Raw genomic sequence first — 6,000 nt, 5'->3', positions numbered from 1 at the left:
ATACTGTGGATGTTTGTATGATACAGTGGACATCTGTAATCATACTGTGGACATCTGTAGTAATAATGTTGACATATCTGTAGTCATCTGTAGTCATAATGTGGACATCTGTAGTAATGTTGTGGACATATCAAGTCATACCGTGGACATCTGTAGTAATCTGTAGTCATACTCTGGCCATCTGTAATCACGTTTGTAGAAATCTGTAGTCATACTGTGGACACCTGTAGCCATACTGTGGGCATCTGTAGTGATCTGTACTCATACTGTGGAGATATGTAGTCATACTTTGGACATTAGTAGTAATGCTGTGGATGTCTTTAGTCATACTGTGGACATCTCTTGTGATCTCTGGTCATATTATGGACATCCATAGTCATACTGTGGATGTCTGTAGTGATACTATGACACATGTACAAATTCTCTGGAAACTTGCAGTAATGCTGTGAATCTCTCTAATCACATTGTTGATATCTGTAGGCATCTTTAGGCATACTGTGGACATCTGTAGTCATACATTGGACTTGTACAGTCATACTGTGTGCGTCTTTAGTGATCTTGCGTCATACTGTGGGCATATGCAGTCATACTGTGGGCATGTGCAGTCATACTGTGGGCATGTGTAGTCATACTGTGGACGTCTGTAGTAATCTGTAGTCATAATGTGGACATCTTTAGTCGCACAGTGGATGTCTGTGTTCATAATGTGGACATCTGTCGGGACATACTGTGAACAGCTGTATGAATATTCTGTCATACTGTGGACATCTATAGTCATACTGTGGATATGTGTAGCAAGGTAACTAGTCCCAATATCGAGAAAAAAAAATTGACAGGACAAAATATTGAGTTTTTTAATATAGAATGGACAGAATATCGAATTGCAAAACTATAGTGCTGCAGAATATCAAAATGCAGGTGAAAAATATCGGTTTCCATAATATCAAAGTTAGTAATATCGATTTTTTTTTGTATTTTAAGTGTTAGTATATGTGTTAAAAGTATGTTTATTTTTGTCAGGTATGTTTGAATTTTGTAAAAGTAATGAAGTTTATGTTAATAAATGCGTGTGTAATTTAATTCTGTAGCCGGCTGCAGGTTTAAAAGGGGAATAGGGTGGTAAGTAATTTATTTATAATATATATTTTTAGCATTATTCAGAATTAATTATTTGTTAAATACTTTTTTGCGTAATTTAAGTCTGTAGCGGTTTGTGGGTTTATAGGGAAATAGGGTGGGAAGTAATGTATTTGACATTAATTCATGTATTATTGTATCACTTAATAATTTAATATTTAATAATTTATGTTTTTAAGTTTATTAATGTATTACTGATTAATTATAAGTTGATTGATAACAATTAATAATTGATTGGTAATTATGTGAATTGTGTATTTTTTTGTTTAATAATAAGTAATTCATTAGATATTAATTATTAACAATTAGTTAGTGACTATGTTAATTGTGTACTTTTTTATCAGTGGGTTGAGGGTTGATAGGGGAGTGGGGTAGGAAGTACTTTATTTTTACCTAATTTTTATTATTTGTTACATTATAATTTGTTTGAGTTATTTTATAGTGTTAATTATATGAACTAATTTAGATTTGATTGTTATTAATTGTTAATTGTAATAAGTTAATTCATTAATTGTTAATTATGTTAATGTATTAATATGTTACAATATTGTAGACAATGTTTATAGGGGAAAATGGTGGGAGGTAAATTCATTTAAAAAAGGTATTAATTGTTGATTAATTTTATGAATATTGCAGGAGTGGGTATATTAAATGATTCCCTTACGCTATCCAACACTTTCCATACTGTTCCACTCACTGGAGTGGGAATAGTAATCTTTAACCATCCTCTATCCAACGGTTTCTCTACTGTTGCACTCACTGGAGTGGGAATAGTAATTTTTACCCTCCCGTTTTCCAATGCTTTCCCTACTGTTGTACTCACTGGAGTGGGAATAGTAATTTTTAACCATCCTCTATCCAACGGTTTCTCTACTGTTGCACTCACTGGAATGGGAATAGTAATTTTTACCCACACGCTATCCAACATGTTCACTAATGTACCACTTGTTGGAGTGGAAATAGTAATTTTATCTTTTACGCTATGCAATCTTTTAAGTATTGTTATATTTAATGCAGTGTCAAATATTCTAAAAAAAACATATTATATATAATGTATTTTTATATTTATAGTATAGGTTTATATATATATATATATATATATATAATTATATTTAAAAATATGTATTTAACATTTAATTATTAAAAATATTGTTTTTTATAATATTATTTAGTTAATATATAAGTAGTGAAAATAAAAATTCATGTTAATTTTTTTTATTAACTTACAATTTGTATTTATTAATGTTAAGGTTATTTAAGTATTTTTAAGTAAGTTTTACTTAATTATATGTATTATTACATTAATTTTACATTATTTTTAAGACATTTAAAAAATTTGATATTTTAGCAAACTATATTATTTACAACGATATTGAGGAATCGATATTGTTGTATCTATCTGTTTGTAGATAGGAATTCGATATTCTGGTAGTCGATATTTTGTCACCAATATTTTTGTAGGTCAATATTTAGCTTCTCGATATTCTGTCAGTGATTCCTGAAGTAATCTGTAGTCATAATGTGGACATTTGTAGTCATACTGTGGGCATCTGTAGGAATCTGTGGTCCTACTCTGAACATCTGTAGTCATACTGTGGATGTCAGTAGTCATACCAAAGACATCTGCACTCATACTGTGGACATCTGTAGTCCACTGTAGTAATATTGTGGACATCGGTAGTCATGGTTTGGATTTCTGTAGTGATACTGTGGACATCTGTAGTCATACTGTGGACATCTGTAGTAATACTGTGGATATCTGTAGTAATACTGTGGCCGTATCAAGACATCGGTAGTAATCTGTACTCATACTCTGGACATCTGTAATCTTACCATGAACATTTGTAGAAAGCTGTACTAATACTGTGGGCACCAGTAGTCATACTGTGGACGTCTGTAGTCAAACTGTGGCCATCTGAACTCATGCTGTGGTCATCTGTACTCACACTGTCGACATCTGTAGTCATACTGTGGATGTCTGTACTCACACTGTGGATGTCTGTTGTCATACTGTGGATGTCTGTACTCATACTGTGGATATCTGTAGTAATACTGTGGCCGTATCAAGACATCGGTAGTAATCTGTACTCATACTCTGGACATCTGTAATCTTACCATGAACATTTGTAGAAAGCTGTACTAATACTGTGCAAACAATGGTGGCTGGGCCCAAAGGGAGAGAGGGTAGGCAGGGCCACAATAACGTGAATAAAAAAGATTTGCCTATGCCTCCAAAATTGTGAATTAAGCACTGAATGTTTAAGGATAAACAACAATTTTATTAGTTTACCCAGACAATAACTTTTTGTCGTTAAGTCAATACTTGGTTAAACAATTTTTCATTATACAAAAACAGACAATGAATAACCATCAACTTCATTTCTAGCCATATGTGATTCGAAAAGCAGTTTGTGCATATATACAGTGTAAGAATTCAAGTAAAAAATAAATTTGAAGAAGAAAAAACATTTAGTCTTACATATACAGTTTTATGCATGGACACAATAAATCAAGAATAAAGTGAGAAAACCTAATCAACAATTCACAATGGAAAATCACAGGTGTGAAGAGGAGAGGGAGGAAATATTTTTCAAAGATCGACTCCCAACTCATGAACTGAATTCATTTTCTAGTTCTCTAGTATTCAGAAAAAGAGCCCATTTTATACATAACTGACATGGACCACAAATGTCAAGTCAAATGCCGACGCGTTTCGAATCCTGTTGCGTTATTTACAGGATTCTCATCAGGGCGGTGTGATTCTAGTCCATGGGAACTGTTTGTGAAAAGAAATGAGAAATGTTTGTTTACCAAACTTTGTCCTCTAGCCAATTCTACTCATGAGCTGTACACGCATCATGGTGCGGCATACCTTTTAGTTAATTGCCCCAAGTGACTTCTGTTTGAAAATATTGTCTATGGCAGGCGGGTCTGGGCTGCAACAGAGCAAGATTGGTATCAGTAATTCATTGTGCAGTGTAAGTACTCACAGGGAGCGAAGCGCATGGGTTTGAGAGTTACCTTCAATCTTCACAACCCTAAGGCTGGTGTGCCGGTATCGGAAATTAATTTTCAATGCTGGCGCATTATTTTCTTCTAGGAAAAAGATCGAAAACACGAGGTTGGAATCGATCTCAATTAAAACGACATGCACGGAGGCAAGAGCACCTCACAGGCGAAACTTACTTTTAAACACTTCAACACGGGCGGGAAGATCCTCACCGGTATTGGGAACAGCGCGGTTCCCGTTCTGTAAAGCAAGGAGAAAGGCAGGTGTCACTGATGTTTACTTCGCTGCGCTTTCAGTGAAAACTACAGGGTGGACGCAAGTCTCAGTGTGCGGGGGTCATATTCTTACCATAAATTAACGCGGAGAGCTCCGCTGGTATATCCTGCTTCCAACCGGCACACTCTGTATTTGGTTGTCCGAGGCAGCGCCGGTTCTCACAAAAATAAAAGCATGTGATCCGCTCTCGTCCAATCAGAGCCACAGTGGTTACTGGTGCCTTATGGGAATTGAAGTCCAGGATGTGGGTTTACGCCCGATTAATCTCACTAAGAGTGTTGAGACCCTTATTCACACTGTCAAATCTTAATATTAGATATGCCTCCTTGCGAAGTAGCATGGTTTCAACATCTGGATAGCGTTTAGGGTCTATCCAAACTAGTGGTGTCCATTTAAAATCATTTTCAGTATGGTTGTTGTTTAAAAAATGTTCCACCATTGGTGCAGTCATAACTTTTTTCTTAATGCGAGAACGATGTTGTGTTATTCTGGCATTAATGGCTTGATTTGTTTTCCCAATGTAAACTCTGTCGCAGGGACAGACCACTGCATAGACGATATTTCGGGTCCTGCAATTCGTAAACGCATCGTGTTTCCACTTGATGCCACGGTTGGTGAAGGTGTCTCCTTCTATTGTTGTAGAACATGATACACAGTTACCACACTTGTGGTGCCCACTTACAGGTTTCAGGTTCCACTGAGCTATGAGGTCACTTTTGGGTGGAGGAATGTGACTGTCCGCTTTGATAAGGTGTTGTCCAATGCTTGTGTTTTTCCGCATTGCAAAGATGGGTTTAGACAGGGGGTACTCGAGTGTTTCCAATAAATGCCAATTATTTCTTATGATGTTTTTGAATTGGTTTGTGTGTTGACCAAAGGTTGTCACACACACCAATTTGTCCAATTCCTTTTTCTCTTTTACCTGCAGAAGTGTGTCTCTCGGGGTAAATTTGGCCCTATTTTTTGCATGTTTCAACAATTTTTTGGGGCATCCTCTGTCAGCCATCTCACTGCAGAATCTTGTTGCGTGTGAGTCAAAGTCGTTACGACTTGTGCAATTGCGTCTAATTCTGAGCAGTTGACCATAAGGTAAATTATCCTTAAGGCTTTGTGGATGTGAGCTGGTATAGTGAAGGATTGTATTCCTATCTGTTTTCTTCTTGTGCAAAGAGGCTGTCAGCCTAGAACTGCTGGTGCCTACTGTGATGTCAAGGAAAGTCATTTCTTTTGAACTAGAGTTCAACGTGAATTTAATATCAGGGTGTCTGAAATTAAGCCATGCATAGAATTGATCAAGTTCCGTCTGGCTCCCCTGCCACAGGAGCCAGACGTCATCTATATATCTCAACCATTGAATAATGTGGTGTGAGTAGGGGTTGTCCTTGTAGATGAATCTTTCTTCATATTGTGCCATGTATAGCACCGCCAGCTCCGGCGCATAAGGACAGCCCATGGCTGTCCCCTTGATTTGTATGAAAAAGTCACTCTCGAATTTGAAATAGTTGCTCCGAAGAGTTATCTCTGCCAATGCTACAATAAATGTAGAGGGTACCCGGTGGGGTCTTTCTCGTTGTTCT

This window comes from Lissotriton vulgaris, unplaced genomic scaffold (assembly GCF_964263255.1).
Source record: "Lissotriton vulgaris unplaced genomic scaffold, aLisVul1.2 SCAFFOLD_275, whole genome shotgun sequence".
Taxonomy (NCBI): domain Eukaryota; kingdom Metazoa; phylum Chordata; class Amphibia; order Caudata; family Salamandridae; genus Lissotriton; species Lissotriton vulgaris.
This window is presented reverse-complemented; position numbering follows the sequence as displayed.